Below are 20,233 nucleotides of genomic sequence, written 5' to 3' on the forward strand. Positions count from 1 at the left end.
CATTGCATGTTTTGCTATGCTTGATGGATTTCTTTATTCCATTAACTTTCAGTAGCTTTGTGCAATGTCCAGAAGTGTTAATAATGATTATGTCACCTCTGAACATGTGAATTTTGATTATGCACTAACCCTCTAATGAGTTGTTTTAAGTTTGGTGTGGAGGAAGTTTTCAAGAATCAAGAGAGGAGGATGATACAATATGATCAAGAAGAGTGAAAGCTCTAAGCTTGGGGATGCCCCGGTGGTTCATCCCTGCATATTTCAAGAAGACTCAAGCGTCTAAGATTGGGGATGCCCAAGGCATCCCCTTCTTCATCGACAACATTATCAGGTTCCTCTAGTGAAACTATATTTTTATTCCATCACATCTTATGTGCTTTACTTGGAGCGTCTGTATGTTTTTGTTTTTGTTTTGTTTGAATAAAGTTGGATCCTAGCATTCATTGTGTGGGAGAGAGACACGCTCCTCTGTTGCATATGGAAAAATATGTCCTTAGGCTTTACTCATAATATTCATGGCGAAGGTTGAACTGCTTCGTTAAATTGTTATATGGTTGGAAACGGGAAATGCTACATGTGGTAATTGGTATAATAACTTGAATAATGTGATACTTGGAAATTGTTGTGCTCATGTTTAAGCTCTTGCATCATATACTTTGCACTTGTTAGTGAAGAAATACATAGAGCTTGCTAAAATTTGGTTTGCATGATTGGTCTCTCTAAGGTCTAGATATTTTCTAGTAAAGGTCGAACAACAAGGAAGACGGTGTAGAGTCTTATAATGCTTACAATGTGTCTTTTATTTGAGTTTTGCTGTACCGGTTCATACTTGTGTTTGCTTTAAATAACCTTGCTAGCCTAAGCCTTGTATTGAGAGGGAATACTTCTCATGCATCCAAAATCCTTGAGCCAAACACTATGCCACTTGTGTCCACCATACCTACCTACTACATGGTATTTTTCCGCCATTCCAAAGTAAATTGCTTGAGTGCTACCTTTAAAATTTCCATTCTTTATCTTTGCAATATATAGCTCATGGGACAAATAGCCTAAAAACTATTGTGGTATTGAATATGTACTTATGCATCTTATCTCTTATAAGTTGCTTGTTGAGCGATAACCATGTTCCTGGGGACGCCATCAACTACACTTTGTTGAATATCATGTGAGTTGCTATGCATGTTCGTCTTGTCTGAAGTAAGGGCGATTTACCATGAGTTGAATGGTTTGAGTATGCATATTGTTAGAGAAGAACATTGGGCCGCTAACTAAAGCCATGATTCATGGTGGAAGTTTCAGTTTTGGACAAATATCCTCAACCTCATATGAGAATATTATTTGTTGTTAAATGCTTATGCATTAAAGAGGAGTCCATTATCTGTTGTCTATGTTGTCCCGGTATGGATGTCTAATTTGAGAATAATCAAAAGCGAGAAATCCAATGCAAGCTTTCTCCTTAGACCTTTGTACAAGCGGCATAGAGGTACCCCTTTGTGATACTTGGTTAAAACATATGTATTGCGATGATAATCCAGGTAATCCGAGCTAATTAGGCAAGGTGTGGGCACTATTGGTATACTATGCATGAGGCTTGCAACTTGTAGGATATAATTTACATGATACATATGCTTTATTACTACCATTGACAAAATTGTTTCTTGTTTTCAAAATAAAAGCTCTAGCACAAATATAGCAATCAATGCTTCCCTCTGCGAAGGGCCTTTCTTCTACTTTTTTGTTGAGTCAGTTTACCCATTTCCTTCTATCTCAAGAAGCAAACACTTGTGTTAACTATGCATTGATTCTTACATACTTGCATATTGCACTTGTTATATTACTTTATGTTGACAATATCCATGAGATATACATGTTACAAGTTGAAAGCAACCGCTGAAACTTAATCTTCCTTTGTGTTGCTTCAATACCTTTACTTTGAATTTATTGCTTTATGAGTTAACTCTTATGCAAGACTTATTGATGCTTGTCTTGAAAGTACTATTCATGAAAAGTCTTTGCTATATGATTCAATTGTTTACTCATTGTATTTACCATTGCTTCGAATCGCTGCATTCATTACATGTGCTTACAATAGTATTGATCAAGATTATGATGGCATGTCACTTCAGAAATTATCTCTGTTATCGTTTACCTACTCGGGACGAGTAGGAACTAAGCTTGGGGATGCTGATACGTCTCCAACATATCAATAATTTCTTATGTTCCATGCTAATTTTATGATGATACTCACATGTTTTATACATACTTTATGTCATACTAGGAAAAAAGCATGTGCATTGCACGGGAGAGAATCATAAAATGAAATGCCCACTCACACCTCTAGTCATGGGGTGAAAATTACAGAATGAGAGGCGAGCTTTTTTATATGAGGCAAGCAGAAAGGTCAAAGCTGAGAGGGCCGAGATAGGATTAGGGTTGGCGGTGGAGATCTCCGGGCGGTTAGCGGCAACGGCGCTCTATCGTAGGAGAGAAGGACAGAAGGGCCACGACCTATCGGAGAAGATGATGACCGGCTTGCTCGATGGCCGTTGACGTGGATGGACCCACTCCCACGGAAAGAGAACTCCTCTGATCTGATTTTGTTAAGGCATACGAAGCAATACCTAACAAAAGGGGAAAAAATTATCCAACAGGTTGCGGTCGTGATGCGGGGTGGCCTTCGGTCACTCCCACACCAAGACCAACAAGTCCCCCAAGTGGACCAATGACGCGAGCCCGAGTTAAAGCTCTTCATGATGAGGTGAACTCGCTCCTCACCACCCTTGATCTTGGTACCCCTTTGGATGGATTGCTACCTCATGCCGACGTGCTATGTGTCATTAGGTACAAGGAGCATCAAGATCACGGAGAGGAGGACACACCATGGTCAAAGGGAGGAGAGGAGCAGCTGGACGTGAAGATGGACATGGAGCTGGACCGGAAGTCGCCCGAAGAGCACAACGAAGAGAAGTTGGCCGGCCGGTCCAGAACCCGGTTTGACCGGCCTTCTGACCGGGCCACCCGGTCCAGAATCCGGTCTGACCGGGCCACCCGGTCCAAACCGGATTTTGCGCTTGTGCCATCCGGGCACTATCCCGGGGCCTCGGAACCTCGTCCGGTTGCCGCCCGGTCCCAGGCCCGGTCTGGACCGGCCTGCCCGATCCCAGGCCCGGTCTGACCGGCCTCCTGACCGGCCCCACAACTTAAGTCGCCCAATCGGCCCGAACTTGTTTCACTTGTACCTTTTCGGCCCGTGACGCCTTGTAAGACTATATAAGTACCTCAGACGCCCCTTTAGCTCTTTAGACTTGTTTTGAACTCAAACCTACCTTTGAGCTTAGTCTCCCTAGGGTTATCATCCCTCTGTAATCAAGGCACCTTGGTTGTTGATTTGGGTCTTGTTGAGTGAGATTCTAGTACAAGCTACTCTCTCTCCCTCACCAAGCTCTTCTTCTCCAATCCCAATCTCTCTCCGGGAATTCTACCACGTGTCTCTTCCTCGGAGATTCTATTGGCGTGGTCCATCGAGCCACGGAGGTAAGCATCGGGTGTATCGGGTTGGTGTGCGTGCGTGAGTCTCGGAGTTCCTCGTGTTCGTCGTGTTCTTCATGTTCTTCGCGTTCTTCCATCTTCCCCCTTGGTTTCGAAGTCAATCCGCGAGATCGGGCCACACACGGGGTCTTAGACCTCATCATATGGTATCAGCAGCTCTTGGTTACCGCGGATTTGACCTCCCACCCACCTGATTTCGTCCCTAGAAAATTTTCCAAAAAAATCCCCAAAAATAGCCCCAATTTGCCTCTTGACCGATCTGTGATTTGGTTGCGTTTTGAGTGGTTTTGGTCCGTGGATCTGGTGTTGTTGTGCTTGATCTACTATTTCCCCAACTTTGAGCCTCCGATTCCATCGTTTCCCTTCGTTTTGGTCGATTTGGAGTTGGTTTGGGGAAGAACAGGAGAGAGAAATCGCGCCGTCTGGTTGAGCAGCCGGTCAACCGGGCTACAGACCGGCCGGGCCAGCCCAGAACCCGGTCGACCGGCCGTGTGACCGGCCAGGCCGGCCCCAGGTCCGGTCTGACCGGCCCCCAGACCGGGCGCCTCTTCGCGCCCCCCTTCGACCTCGTCTTCCGGCGATCTCCACCACCACCACCACCACCACCATCATCGCAGGTATAACTTGCAGCTTTCACCTTGTAACCCCTCTTCCTTTTGCGATCTATCCCATCGAGCATTGCTTGTCTAGTGTTGCGAGACATTGCACGTGGCCCCGCATTGTGAGGTGTGTGTGTCGCGTTGAGTAAGGCACCCAAGCAAACACTCGTGTGGCAAGATAGCAAAAGCGAGGCTAACGCTAACATAGTGCGTGAAAAAGCCCCAAAAACACAAAAAGAGTGCGAGTAGCACCATACATCCATACATCCATACATCCATACGCCCATACATACAAAAGTGTCCACGTGCCACCAAAGATACAAACGAGTGCAAGTGCCACCATATACAAAAGAGAAAAAGCTTTTAAGCAAAGAGAGATAGGAGAAGAGAGGCCGCGTGTGAATCTTGTTGTCTCTTCCTTTGCAACCAAAGCTTTGGCTCTCCTTGTGTTAGTGTGACACCGAGCACTTATACATACACTTTTCCGCTCACTTTTGGTTGCACTAACCCCGCTTATCTCGTGTGTGTGTTCCACAACTTTTTCCGTGTTTATAGTGATCTTCACATTGACATTTGGATTTTTGGACTTCACCCACTTTTAACAACATACTCGATCTTGGATTTGTCTTTTGGCTTTCCACAACACTCGCCTAATACCATATTTGCTAGCTTTTGCGTGTGGTTTTGCGTGTGTTCCCGATACACTTGATCTTGCTTTCGGCTTGGTGGATTGCCTCAATACTATCTTACCTTGGTAAGAGTGCGAGGTAGTCTCCTTCCACTAACATACACAACATAGTTCTTGTCTTTCCATCATGGATAGGAACGGAGATACCAATAGGGATGAAGAGATCCTCCGCAACACCGAGAGGTTGGCTACTCAACACAACCTATGGACACAACGACAAGAGTTCAAGGAGCAACTCACCCTCTTCGAGACGCGCATCGATGAGCAATACGATGAGGTGGCTCACAACTTCTCCGCCGTGAACCAAGACTTGGCTCTTCTTCGTGAAGCTACGGACAACTTGAATGGCCAAATGGCGGCCAATGATGCCAACATGGAGTGGCGCATGGATAGCCTCGAGCGCGCCATCACCAACTTGGGTCGCCGTCGCCGACACCGCTCTACTTCCTCTTCATCAAGCTCGCCACAAGATTACTATTCTCATGGTGGCCTTTCGTCCTCAAGCTCCTCTTCAAGGCATGAAGACCATCATCGACCTCATCGCCCACAAGCTCGTCATGAAGACTCCCGCTCCAACTCTAGGCGTGGAGAAATACATCGCCATGCTCGCCCACATGAGCGTCCTCCACAAGACCAAGTCCTTCAACAAGATCGTCACCAAGCGGATCTCCATGCCCACCATGGGCGTGATGGCCATCCCCAAGACCAAGGTCCTCAAGATCAACCTCGGCGAGATCTCCGTCGCCACCCTCGCCATGACCAACGTGGACGAGGAGAGCTACACCATGATCAAGATGAGAGACCCAACATTGAGCATCGTCCTCAACCGCGATAAGATCTTCAACCACATCCTCACCGTGAACCAAGTGAAGCAAGTGTGCACCTCCAACGCCAACCCAATGCTATGGTTGGCCGTAGAAGACCTCCTATTCCTCCTCTAGCCGCAAGAGATGACGGCGCCCCTCCTCGTAGAAGAAACTTGGAGGATGAAGAGAACATGTATGGCAAACTCAAGTTCAACATGCCCAAGTTCAAAGGTGAAGACGACGCCGAAGCCTGCCTCTCATGGGCACTCAAGGTGGACAAGATCTTCCGCATCCACAACTACTCCGGTGCCAAGAAAGTGGCTATGGCATCACTCAAGTTTGAAGACTACGCCAACACTTGGTGGGAGCAAGTCCTCACTCTTCGAGAAGAAAAGGGTGAACCTCCTATTGACACTTGGGAAGACATGAAGAAAGAGATGCATGCTCGCTTTGTCCCCGCGCACTACATGACCGACCTCTTCAACAAGCTCCAAAAGTTGAAGCAAGGCACCAAGACCGTTGAGGAGTTCTACAAGGAGATGGAGCTCACTATGATGCGAGCCAACATCCAAGAGTCCGAGGAACAAACCATTGCTCGCTTCTTCAATGGCCTTACTTACCCCATCAAGAGGATTGTCGAGTTCCAACCCTACTCCAACATGGTTGAGTTGGTCCACCAAGCATCGAAGGCCGAGCGCCAAGTGATTGAGGACATCAAGTACTCCAAGGCCAAGACCTACTTCTCCTCCAAGCTTGCTACATCGACTCCTCCTACTACATCAATTCCTTATGCTACAAGTGCCAAGGCCGACGCATCCTCTACACCTTCCAAGAAACCGACTATCCAAAGTCGCATGAAGCAAACGGTCTCCTCCACCGCCTCCTCTAAGGCATCCACGGGACCCTCTAGTGTCACTTGCTTCAAGTGTGGCACCCAAGGTCACAAATCGTTTGAGTGCAAGAACACCAAGGTCATGATCACTATGGAGAATGGTGACATCGAGACTCTTGATGAGGATGAATACGAGGCACTTGTGCAAGCCGCCGTGGAAAGTGAAGAAGCTTATGAGCAAGAAAGTGTAGAAGATCCTCTCTTATGTGAGCATGACCCAAGTCCCTCACTTGTGGTCACAAGGGTGCTAACCACACAACCTCATGATATGGAAGAACAACGTTGCAACATCTTCCAAACCCGTGCCGGAATTGGTGGAAAATCGATCAAGGTCATCATCGATGGTGGAAGTTGCCATAACCTTGCGAGCACCGAGTTGTGTGAGAAGCTCAACCTCACTCTCCGCAAGCATCCTCACCCTTACCATATCCAATGGTTGAGTGACAAGGGCAACGTCAAGATACAACATACCGTCACCATCACTTTCAAGATTGGACCTTATGAGGACACTATCGAGTGTGACGTGGTACCCATGACGGTGTGCCACATGTTGCTTGGCCGCCCTTGGCAATATGACAAGAAGGCTATACATGATGGACTCTCCAACACATACACCTTCAAGGTCAACGACAAGAAGTTCGAGTTGCGCCCGATGACTCCTAGCCAAATCATCGCGGATAATGCGAAGGCTTTAGCGAGGGCACAACTCCGCACCCACCATAGTGAGATGAGAGGAGAGGGAGCGACCCACCACAAAGATAGTGAGCGCCACAAGCCATATATGAGTGAGCCCAAGAGTGTCCTTCTAGCCACCAAGAGTGAGTGGAGAGAGCTCCAAGAGAACCCATCCACCATATTGCACTATGTGCTCATATGCAAGGGACCCTCGTCGGCGACTAACGACTTAACCAACATTCCTTCGTCTTTGTTGTCTCTTTTGAAGGAGTTTCAAGACGTCTTCCCCGACGAGCTCCCTCATGGACTACCACCACTCCGAGGCATAGAACACCGCATCAACCTCATACCCGGCGCTCCGCTCCCAAACCGTGCCGCCTACCGCACCAACCCCGAAGAGACCAAGGAGATCAACCGCCAAATTCAAGATCTCCTCGCCAAAGGGTACGTCCGCGAAAGCCTTAGCCCTTGTGCGGTTCCCGTGATTCTTGTGCCTAAACCGGATGAGACGCAACGGATGTGTATGGATTGTCGCCCCATCAATGCCATTACTGTCCGTTACCGCCATCCCATTCCGCGTTTAGATGACATGCTTGATGAACTTAGTGGTGCCACGATTTTCTCTAAAGTCGATTTGCGTAGTGGTTACCATCAAATCCGCATGGCTATTGGTGATGAATGGAAAACGGCATTCAAGACCAAACTCGGTCTCTATGAATGGCTTGTTATGCCTTTCGGTCTTTCCAATGCTCCTTCTACTTTCATGCGCCTCATGAATCACATCTTGCGTCCTCTCATTGGCAAGAGCGTGGTTGTCTACTTCGATGATATTCTTATTTATAGCAAAAACCTCGAGGACCATGTGCAACATGTGAGAGAGGTCTTGTGCATCTTGCGACATGAAAAGCTTTATGCTAACCTCCCTAAATGCACATTTGCTCAAAACAAATTGGTTTTCCTTGGCTTTGTGGTTTCCGCTAATGGGATTGAAGTTGATTCTTCCAAGGTAGAGGCCATCCACAATTGGCCTACTCCTACAAATGTTGGTCAAGTCCGAAGCTTCCATGGACTTGCCGGGTTTTACCGCCGCTTTGTGAAAGACTTTAGCACCATTGCTTGCCCTTTGAATGAGCTTACCAAGAAGAATGTTCCGTTTGTTTGGGGCAAGGCCCAACAAAATGCTTTTGATGAGTTGAAGAAACGCCTTACCGAAGCTCCCCTTCTTGTTCTTCCAAATTTTGCAAAAACTTTTGAGATTGAGTGTGATGCAAGTGGGCTTGGTATTGGTGGTGTTCTTATGCAAGAGGGCAAACCCGTGGCATACTATAGTGAGAAGTTAGATGGCGCACGCCTCAACTATCCTATATATGACAAGGAGCTCTACGCTTTGGTTCGTGTTCTTGAAGTTTGGCAACACTATCTTTGGCCAAAAGAGTTTATCATTCATTCCGACCATGAGTCCTTGAAATATTTGAAAAGCCAACACAACTTGAACAAACGACATGCAAAATGGGTCGAGTTCATTGAGTCCTTCCCATATGTGATCAAATACAAGAAGGGCAAGGACAATGTTGTGGCGGATGCTCTTTCCCGCAAAAACACCCTTTTGCTAACTCGTTTGGATTTTCATGTTTTGGGACTTGAAGAGATCAAAGAACTCTATCCTTCCGATTCTTTCTTTGCTCCAATTTTTTAGAAGTGCTCCGTTGAGCGAGGAGTGGATGATTTCTATTTGCATGATGGCTACTTGTTCAAAGCTAACAAGATTTGCATTCCCGAGTCTTCGCTTCGAAAATTGCTTTTGCAAGAGTCACATGGAGGTGGTCTTATGGGACACTTTGGTCGAGAGAAGACATATGCCATGCTCTCAACCCACTACTATTGGCCAAGAATGTACCGCGATCGTCGAACGCCTTTGCCGCCGGTGCACCACATGCTTACAAGCTAAGTCTACCTCCAACCCTTATGGCCTTTACACTCCTTTGCCTATTCCACATGCACCATGGACCGATATTAGCATGGATTTTGTTCTAGGATTGCCTCGCACTAAGCATGGTCATGATTCCATATTCGTGGTAGTGGATAGATTCTCTAAGATGGCTCATTTCATACCTTGCCATAAGAGCGACGATGCTTCACACATTGCTTCTTTGTTTTTCAGGGAAATTGTTCGCCTACATGGAGTACCGCAAAGCATTGTGTCGGATCGAGACGTCAAGTTCATGAGTTATCTTTGGAAGTCGCTCATGGCAAAGTTTGGAGTGAAGCTCTTATTCTCATCATCCTCGCACCCGCAGACGGACGGCCAAACGGAAGTGGTCAATCGAAGCCTCGGCACCCTCCTACGCATTCTCGTGAAGAAGAACTTGAAGTCATGGGAAGAATGTCTCCCACACGCGGAGTTCGCCTACAACCGCGCCAAGCACTCGACTACATCAAGGAGTCCCTTCATGGTCGTCTACGGATTTGAGCCGCTCACGGCACTCGACATACTCCCGCTCCCCCTTCATGAGCGGATCAACATGGATTTCGACAAGCGCACCGCCGCCGTGAAGAAACTTCATGAAGAAACAAGAGCTACCATTCAAGAACATGTGCATCGTCAAGCTACCCGCCTCAACGCCAAGAAGAAGGAACGCATATTTCAAGAAGGCGACCTCATTTGGATCCACCTCCGGAAGGAAAGATTCCCTCATGAACGCAACTCGAAGCTCAAGCCAAGAGGAGATGGCCCCTTCAAGGTCCTCAAACGCATCAACAACAACGCTTACGTCATCGACATCCCCACCTCCAAGTACTTGGTGAGCAACACATTCAACGTTGCGGACTTATCGCCATATCATGAAGATGAGGAGGAACAAGAGTCGAGGACGACTCTTTCCCAAGGGGGGGGAGATGATGCGGAGTGGCCTTCGGTCACTCCCACACCAAGACCAACAAGTCCCCCAAGTGGACCAATGACGCGAGCCCGAGTTAAAGCTCTTCATGATGAGGTGAACTCGCTCCTCACCACCCTTGATCTTGGTACCCCTTTGGATGGATTGCTACCTCATGCCGACGTGCTATGTGTCATTAGGTACAAGGAGCATCAAGATCACGGAGAGGAGGACACACCATGGTCAAAGGGAGGAGAGGAGCAGCTGGACGTGAAGATGGACATGGAGCTAGACCGGAAGTCGCCCGAAGAGCACAACGAAGAGAAGTTGGCCGGCCGGTCCAGAACCCGGTCTGACCGGCCTTCTGACCGGGCCACCCGGTCCAGAATCCGGTCTGACCGGGCCACCCGGTCCAAACCGGATTTTGCGCTTGTGCCATCCGGGCACTATCCCGGGGCCTCGGAACCTCGTCCGGTTGCCGCCCGGTCCCAGGCCCGGTCTGGACCGGCCTGCCCGGTCCCAGGCCCGGTCTGACCGGCCTCCTGACCGGCCCGCACAACTTAAGTCGCCCAATCGGCCCGAACTTGTTTCACTTGTACCTTTTCGGCCCGTGACGTCTTGTAAGACTATATAAGTACCCCAGACGCCCCTTTAGCTCTTTAGACTTGTTTTGAACTCAAACCTACCTTTGAGCTTAGTCTCCCTAGGGTTATCATCCCTCTGTAATCAAGGCACCTTGGTTGTTGATTTGGGTCTTGTTGAGTGAGATTCTAGTACAAGCTACTCTCTCTCCCTCACCAAGCTCTTCTTCTCCAATCCCAATCTCTCTCCAGGAATTCTACCACGTGTCTCTTCCTCGGAGATTCTATTGGCGTGGTCCATCGAGCCACGGAGGTAAGCATCGGGTGTATCGGGTTGGTGTGCGTGCGTGAGTCTCGGAGTTCCTCGTGTTCGTCGTGTTCTTCGTGTTCTTCGCGTTCTTCCATCTTCCCCCTTGGTTTCGAAGTCAATCCGCGAGATCGGGCCACACACGGGGTCTTAGACCTCATCAGCTCGTCTCTCAATCTGCGTCAAGTGTAGCAAACTTTCACAGATCACCGCATTCGGCGTGACTTGTATGTTACAAACAGAAGACACGTGATGAGTTAGACTGTTTTTTTTACCTATTGTGTACCTAGTGCATCAATCGAATACTGGAGTAGAAAGCGATCTATCAAAAGTTGGTGTGCTTAAATAATGAAATCATAACTGGAGGCTGGACATAGTCTCCTACTGAGTTTTATCAATTTTGTAATTTACATGTCATGTAATAGTAATTTTGTTGATTATGTTCCTTTTATCAAGAAAGCCATTATAACAAATAGGAACAGAATCCATATTGTGTTCATCGGAGCACACTATATATACTAAAGGGAAGCATATTAAAATGAACCGGAACTAAAGTACTGATTGATGTTTACAGAATACTAAGCAACTGGATACACTGCAGGATCTGAAGATGCCGCGGGCACGTAGCGTCATCTGCTAATTGGCATGAAGTCAAACAAATAGAGTACTGAAAATAGAGTACATCTGTATATGCTACAATTAACACTATACTCTAAAAGTCACGAGCCCACCTCCTTATCTTGATGCAAATCAATACAGACCAGAGATGCACAAATTCGTGTTGACCCTGTCCTTGGGAGAAAATCAGTGGAGCTGCTCCAAGTCTGGAGCTCGTATGCGGCTGTGTCTCAACTCTCAAGCTAGGCATGGCTCCTTTTCTGCCACTAACGCCACCCATGCCCACTGCTCCTCGCTAGACGCCAGTTACACTTAGACTTCCGACCTATGACCTTGGACCCAGCTGCCGCCCTAGCCATTGCCGCATGCGAGCTCCTCCTAGCCACATGCTCATGTGCCCTCCAGGGCCACTGGATCTGGCCAAGCAGAAGTAGAGCACGATGGCGCTTCACAGAACGGATGCGTTATACCCGCTGCCTCCATCACTTTTCGAGTTATCAATGAGACAACACGAGTTCAAGGCGACCAGATCCTGTGAGCTAGCGATGGCAGGGTCCCATCCCAGGACGGTCGCGCGGAGTTACGGAGGGGGCGTCATCCGGCGAGCACGTGCGAGTGAGGAGGATGGGGGATTGGGGGAGATCCGACAGCTTTCACCTAAGGACGGGTTGCCGGAGTGGCAGGGGATGGCGGCGGCATAGCGATGGAGGGGCCATGTCTTCTTTTTCTAGATCGGAACTCCCTCCGTTCCTTTATATAGTGCCTATAAATTTTTGGCATTTGTTTCAGAATATAATGTTGTAGCTTAGCTTTTTTTCAATTATCCCTTCCCGTTCAGCTCCCAAATCGTTCAGCTCCCAAAAATTGTTAAGGTAAGTTAGAAAGATATGGATTAACCAAATTTTACGTTGATCTCAAATCGTTCATCAAGGGGTCTTGTGTAAAAAATACTCTTGCGCTAATTTCCGTACCAAAAAACAATAGGCACTATAGAATGGAATAGAGGGAGTATTTCATAAGCGGTGGCAGGTGCTGTAATTTGGACCAAAAGCGGTGATAATAAAAGACGGACCAACAAGAAGTCTTATTTTCTTTATTATTAGGTATAGATTTATGCATTTTCTGGCACTAACCTATTAACGAGATGCCGAAGAGCCAGTTGCTGTTTTCTGCTGTTTTTGGTTTCAGAAATCCTAGTAAGGAAATATTCTCGGAATTGGACGAAATCAACGCCCAGGATCTTATTTTTCCACGAAGCTTCCAGAAGTCCGAAAGGGAACCGAAGTGGGGCGACGAGGCGCCGCCGCACTAGGGCGGTGCGGCCCAGGAGGGGCCCGCGCGGCCCTAGCGTGTGGGGCCCCCGTCAGCCCTCCGACTCCGCCCTTCCGCCTACTTAAAGTCTTCGTCGTGAATACCCCAGTACCGAGAGCCACGATACGGAAAACCTTCCAGAGACGCCGCCGCCGCCAATCCCATCTCGGGGGATTCAGGAGATCGCCTCCGGCACCCTGCCGGAGAGGGGAATCATCTCCCGGAGGACTCTTCACCGCCATGGTCGCCTCCAGAGTGATGTGTGAGTAGTTCACCCCTGGACTATGGGTCCATAGCAGTGGCTAGATGGTCGTCTTCTCCTAATTGTGCTATCATTGTTGGATCTTGTGAGCTGCCTAACATGATCAAGATCATCTATTTGTAATGCTACATGTTGCGTTTGTTGGGATCCGATGAATATGGAATACTATGCTATGTTGATTATCAAACTATCTATGTGTTGTTTATGATCTTGCATGCTCTCCGTTATTAGTAGAGGCTCTGGCCAAGTTGATACTTGTAACTCCAAGAGGGAGTATTTATGCTCGATAGTGGGTTCATGTCTCCATTAAATCTGGGGGAGTGACAGCAACCCCTAAGGTTGTGGATGTGTTGTTGCCACTAGGGATAAAACATCAATGCTATATCTAAGGATGTATTTGTTGATTACATTACGCACCATACTTAATACAATTGTCTGTTGTTTGCAACTTAATACTGGAGGGGGTTCGGATGATAACCTGAAGGTTGACTTTTTAGGCATAGATGCATGCTGGATAGCGGTCTATGTACTTTGTCGTAATGCCCAATTGAATTTCACAATACTCATCATAACATGTATGTGCATGGTCATGCCCTCTTTATTTGTCAATTGCCCAACTGTAATTTGTTCACCCAACATGCTATTTATCTTATGGGAGAGACACCACTAGTGAACTGTGGACCCCGGTCCATTCTTTTACATCGAATACAATCTACTGCAATACTTGTTCTACTTTTCTCTGCAAACAATCATCATCCACACTATACATCTAATCCTTTGTTACAGCAAGCCGGTGAGATTGACAACCTCACTGTCACGTTGGGGCAAAGTAATTTGGTTGTGTTGTGCAGGTTCCACATTGGCGCCGGAATCCCTGGTGTTGCGCCGCACTACACTCCGCCGCCATCAACCTTCGACGTGCTTCTTGGCTCCTACTGGTTCGATAAACCTTGGTTTCTTACTGAGGGAAACTTACTGTTGTACGCATCACACCTTCCTCTTGGGGTTCCCAACGGTCGCGTGTTGAACGGAAAGACATACGTCAACTACGCGCAGCACGCTTATTTTTTAGTACTTCATAGCATTGGCGTTGTTCCTCCGATAAATCATCAAACGTAATGACCTTATCAGCGTTAACCTCAGCTTGACATTGTTGCGCTTTGATGCTTGTTTTCTCTTTCGGCAATGAAGTGTTGCCGAATCTCTGTAGTTGTGAAGGACAAAACCTGACATTGCATGCTTGACGCTCTTCTTCACGCTTCTTCTTGTATGATTCATAAGCATGAATTGCTGCAAGATCACATGGATTTTCTTCTAGGTTCCGGTGAAGAGCATTAAGCTTCTTGAACTCAGCTGCAAGTTTTTCCCTACAATCATTATTACCATACGCTGCAGCACTAGACAAAGGCACCTGAGCTTCTATTGAATTTCCACTTATTCGGCTATAACCATTGTGGAGGTGTGGGGCCGAATTATGGATATCTCCAGTTGCATATGGTGCTGAAAAGTTAGTAACATAAGGTGCATCATATGATGGTTCAGGGTAATTGGCCAAATAGCTAGTAGTAGCATGTCCAATTTCCCTATCCATCGCCATGTATACATGTGAAACAATATATTCTGAACTATCTACTGATGAATAAAATGATGAAACACTATCTTGCAAGCTACTGAAATTTTTAACATTGGGTGTTTCATATTGAGTAACTGAAGTCATCATGTTGTTCATCGGCATATGAACTTCTGGGGATGCCGATGCATGAGAACTCATATTTACATGTTGCAAGTTGCTAAGAGTATGGATGAGAAGTCCATGGCTTGTGTAAGAAAAAGGTTGGAGGAGTATCATCCATAAATAAAACTAAAGTACATGTGTAAACAAAAGAGAAGAGGGATGATCTACCTTGCTGGTAGAGATAACGTCCTTCATGGGAGCCGCTCTTTGAAAGTCTGTTTGATGAGAGGGTTAGAGTGCCCACTACCATTCGTTGACAACAACAAACAACTCTCAAAACTTTACTTTTATGCTCTCTATATGATTTCAAAACTTAAAAAACTCTAGCACATGATTTAATCCCTGCTTCCCTCTGCGAAGGGCCTTTCTTTTACTTTATGTTGAGTCAGTTTACCTACTTCCTTCCATCTTAGAAGCAAACACTTGTGTCAACTGTGCATTGATTCTTACATACTTGCTTATTGCACTTATTATTCTAATTTGTGTTGACAATTATCCATGAGATATGCATGTTGAAAGTTGAAAGCAACTGCTGAAACTTATATCTTCCTTTGTGTTGCTTCGATGTTTTTACTTTGAATTTATTGCTTTATGAGTTAACTCTTATGCAAGACTTTTGATGCTTGTCGTGAAAGTACTATTCATGAAAAGTTTTGCTATATGTTATCTATTTGTTAGCAACTATAGATCATTGCCTTGAGTCACTGCATTCATCTCATATGCTTTACAATAGTATGATCAAGGTTATGTAAGTAGCATGTCACTACATAAATTATTCTTTTTATTGTTTACCTGCTCGAGGGCGAGTAGGAACTAAGCTTGGGGATGCTTGATACGTCTCCAACGTATCTATAATTTCTGATGTTCCATGCCTGTTTTATGGCAATACCTACATGTTTTGCTCACACTTTATAATGTTTTTATGCGTTTTCCGGAACTAACCTATTAACAAGATGCCGAAGTGCCAGTTCCTGTTTTCTGTTGTTTTTGGTTCCAGAAAGGCTGTTCGGACAATATTCTCGGAATTCGACGAAACGAAGACCAAATATCTTATTTTTCCCGGAAGGCTCCAGAACACCGAAGGGGAGTCGGAGGCAGGCCAGGGGGCCACCACACCATAAGGCGGCGCGGGCCTAGGCCTGGCCACGCCAGCCTATGGTGAGGAGGCTCCAGGCGCCTCCTTGCGCCGCCTCTTCGCCTATAAGACCCCTTTCGACCTAAAAACGCGATACGGATTGATGAAACTCCAGAAAGACTCCAGGGGCACTGCCGCCATCGCGAAACTCCAATTCGGGGGACAGAATCTCTATTCCGGCACCCTGCCGGGACGGGGAAGTGCCCCCGGAAGCCATCTCCATCGACGCCACCGCCTCCATCATGCTCCGGTTCTAGCAGTAGCTAGTTGGTACTCTCTATCCCATGTACTTCAATACAATGATCTCATTAGCTGCCTTACATGATTGAGATTCATCTGATGTAATCGGTGTTGTGTTTGTTGGGATCCGATGGATTGTTTCATTATGATTAGTCTATCTATAAAGTTTGTGAAGTTATTGTTGCTACAATCTTGTTGTGTTTAATGCTTGTCACTAGTGCACGAGTGGCATGATCTTAGATTTAAGCTCTATACTTATTGCTTAGATTGTATCTACAAGTTGTTTGCACATATTGCTGTCCGGAACCCGAGGCCCCAAAGTGATAGAAATTGGGACAACCGGAGGGGAAGGCTGTGATATGAGGATCACATGTTTTCACCAAGTGTTAATGCTTTGCTCCGGTTCTCTATTAAAAGGAGTACCTTAATCGCCAGTAGATTCCCTTGAGGCCCGGCTGCCACCGGCTGGTAGGACAAAAGATGTTATGCAAGTTTCTCATTGCGAGCACGTATAACTATATATGGAAAACATGCCTACATGATTAATAAATTGATGTTCTGTCTTAATGCTATTTTAATCCTATCAATTGCCCAACTGTAATTTGTTCACCCAACACTTGTCACTTGTTATTGGAGAGTTACCACTAGTGTAGATCGCTGGGAACCCCAGTCCATCTCTCATCATCATATACTCGTTCCTAATTGGAAGTAGTATCAACTATTTTCTGGTGCCATTGCCTATGTGTTACTGTTACTGCTGCTTTGTTACTGTTACTATTGCTCTCATATTACTACTGCTTTCACATCACCCCTGCTACTAGTGCTTTTCCAGGTGCAGCTGAATTGACAACTCAGTTGTTAAGGCTTATAAGTATTCTTTACCTCCCCTTATGTCAAATCAATAAATTTGGGTTTTACTTCCCTCGAAGACTGTTGCGATCCCCTATACTTGTGGGTCATCAGAGAGGAGCAGCTGGACATGGTGCTGGACGTGAAGACATCCCATGGACGCGCGCGGGAGGGGAGGGAGGCATGCAAGAAGGAGGGAGAAGGAATCGTCGAGGCCGGCGCCACACCCGGTGCCACCGGGTGCCACACCGGATGGAGCGGTCCAGACCGGGCCGTACACCGGTGCACACCGGGGCAAGGTCCAGTGAAGCAGGCGCGTTGGCTCGGTGCCCACCTGGTGCTAGGCCTGACAGCCACCGGATGACCCGGTGACTCGGCCGGTCCCACCGGCCCGTATGCCGGCCGAGTCCGAAACGTTTTTGGCCGAATCCTGATCTAGGTCGGTTTGTATCAGCTATTTTCGGCCCCTGGTCATCTTGAACCCCTATATAACTGCCCAGGACGCCCCCAAATTAGGTTTAGACCACGTTTAAGATAAACCCTAGTTCATAGTTGTTTGCTAAGCAAAACTATTGATACCAACACTCTCCAATTCGTTTCGATCTCGAGTTTTATGCTACTGAAAGTTTGTGTGATCTGCTGTTCCATTGGGGATTGGAAGATTGCAATTTACCGCTTCGTGGTCGGCGGCTACGTGCGCAAGTGTGTGGAGTTGCAAATATCTTGTAGGGTTGAGAGCTGTTGCATTGGCGATAAGAATCAATCGAGAGAATCGTCAGCATCATACATGTTATCATCCACTTCATCATCATGTATCTCCGCTGTGTTCATCGCGTGTTCATCACCATCCACCTCGCTTAGTGAGAAGATCGGGCAACCCCTTATCATCTTGGTATCAGAATTCAGCGTTTCCTCGGTAAGCCATCCACAATCCACCCCATAGTTGAGTTGTGAGTGTTTTCCTATCCAGAAAAAGCCAAAAATATTAGGATTAGGGTTTGCCATAGCCTTAGATCTAGGGTTTGTGTTTCTACATCTTCTAGTTTAGGGTTTTTGTTGCTCCGAGTCCACAGAGCATACAGTTTGTTGCTTTCTGAACCATAGACACAGCCTTTCGATATAAATGACTAGGAACTTTCCCAAAAGAGACTAGTTTTACCGCTCGATAGGCTGCTCATTAGGGTTTTGGTGCTTTGTAATTTTGTTATTTGGCCGTGTTACAAGGAGTAGAGTCATAAAAGCAACAAAACAAAAAAGAGAGAAAATAGAAAAGAAGCAAAAAAGAGCTACATTGTTGCGTGTGATATAATCAAAAAAAAGTGAAGAGAAAATGTGCATTTCTAGTAAGATCAAATGAAGGCCTAGTTCACTTTTCTGCATCTGTGAGCAATCTTGTGCCTTTTTTCGTTGAGCTTTGCTAGTGTCTCTCGAGTGCACTGCAACATTATTCATCCATATAGTTGCATTGCCACATTTACCGCCTTGCGAGTTTCTAAGGGTGTTTTATACGGTCAGCGCTAGCGCTTGTTATTGGTGCATATAGGTAGCCTACCTACAACCCCACCTATATTCTGCTTTGTCGTGTGATTGTTCTTTTACCCTTGATATTCGCTTTGCTACATTCGTGCACTAGTTTTTCAATCCAAGTGGTAAGCAATACTAATTCACTTTGGAGCGGTAAAATTTACCTTTCTTATCAGTTTTTAGTGAGTTGTGAGAGTACCACCATAGATTTTTGTTTAGTGCACTAACCTACTAATCATGTCTACTAGTGATGTTGATGTGATGCAGAAAAAGGATCCAGCTTCGCTGGTTACTTGTAGGGAATATGAAGCTCTTTGTGACCATCTACAACGTGAAATCCGTGGCGCTACTGAAGCGTTTGACGTGGATATTCAGAGTGTAACTTGAAGGTCAATGAAGCTACTACGACTATACATGCAGTACAAACACAAGCGACGGACCTTCAAGCATCCATACAGACATTAACTCAAGTTGTCGCTGAGATACGGAATTTCGCACAACTGATACGTCTCCGACGTATCGATAATTTCTTATGTTCCATGCCACATTATTGATGTTATCTACATGTTTTATGCACACTTTATGTCATATTCGTGCATTTTCTGGAACTAACCTATTAACAAGATGCCGAAGTGATTCTTTGTTTTTTCTGCTGTTTTTGGTTTCAGAAATCCTAGTAAGGAAATATTCTCGGAATTGGACGAAATCAAAGCCCAGGGGCCTATTTTCTCACGAAGCTTCCAGAAGTCCGAAGGAGAGACGAAGAGGGGCCACGGAGGGGCCACACCATAGGGCGGCGCGGCCCCCCCTTGGCCGCGCCGGCCTGTAGTGTGGGGCCCCCGTGCCGCCTCTTGACCTGCCCTTCCGCCTATAAAAAGTCTCCATGACGAAACCCCCAGTACCGAGAACCACGATACGGAAAACCTTCCAGAGACGCCGCCGCCGCCGATCCCATCTCGGGGGATCCAGGAGATCGCCTCCGGCACCCTGCCGGAGAGGGGAATCATCTCCCGGAGGACTCTACGCCGCCATGGTCGCCTCCGGTGTGATGTGTGAGTAGTCTACCCCTGGACTATGGGTCCATAGCAGTAGCTAGATGGTTGTCTTCTCCCCATTGTGCTATCATTGTCGGATCTTGTGAGCTGCCTAACATGATCAAGATCATCTATCTGTAATTCTATATGTTGCGTTTGTTGGGATCCAATGAATAGAGAATACTTGTTATGTTGATTATCAAAGTTATGTCTATGTGTTGTTTATGATCTTGCATGCTCTCCGTTATTAGTAGATGCTCTGGCCAAGTTGATGCTAGTAACTCCAAGAGGGAGTATTTATGCTCGATAGTGGGTTCATGTCTCCGTGAATCTGGAGGAGTGACAAGAACCACTAAGATTACGGATGTCTTTGTTGCCACTAGGGATAAAACATTAGTGCTATGTTCAAGGATGTAGTCACTAGTTACATTACGCACCATACTTAATGCAATTGTCTGTTGTTAGCAACTTAATACTGGAGGGGGTTCGGATGATAACCTGAAGGTGGACTTTTTAGGCATAGATGCAGTTGGATGACGGTCTATGTACTTT

Source organism: Lolium perenne, chromosome 6 (assembly GCF_019359855.2).
Source record: "Lolium perenne isolate Kyuss_39 chromosome 6, Kyuss_2.0, whole genome shotgun sequence".
Taxonomy (NCBI): Eukaryota; Viridiplantae; Streptophyta; class Magnoliopsida; order Poales; family Poaceae; genus Lolium; species Lolium perenne.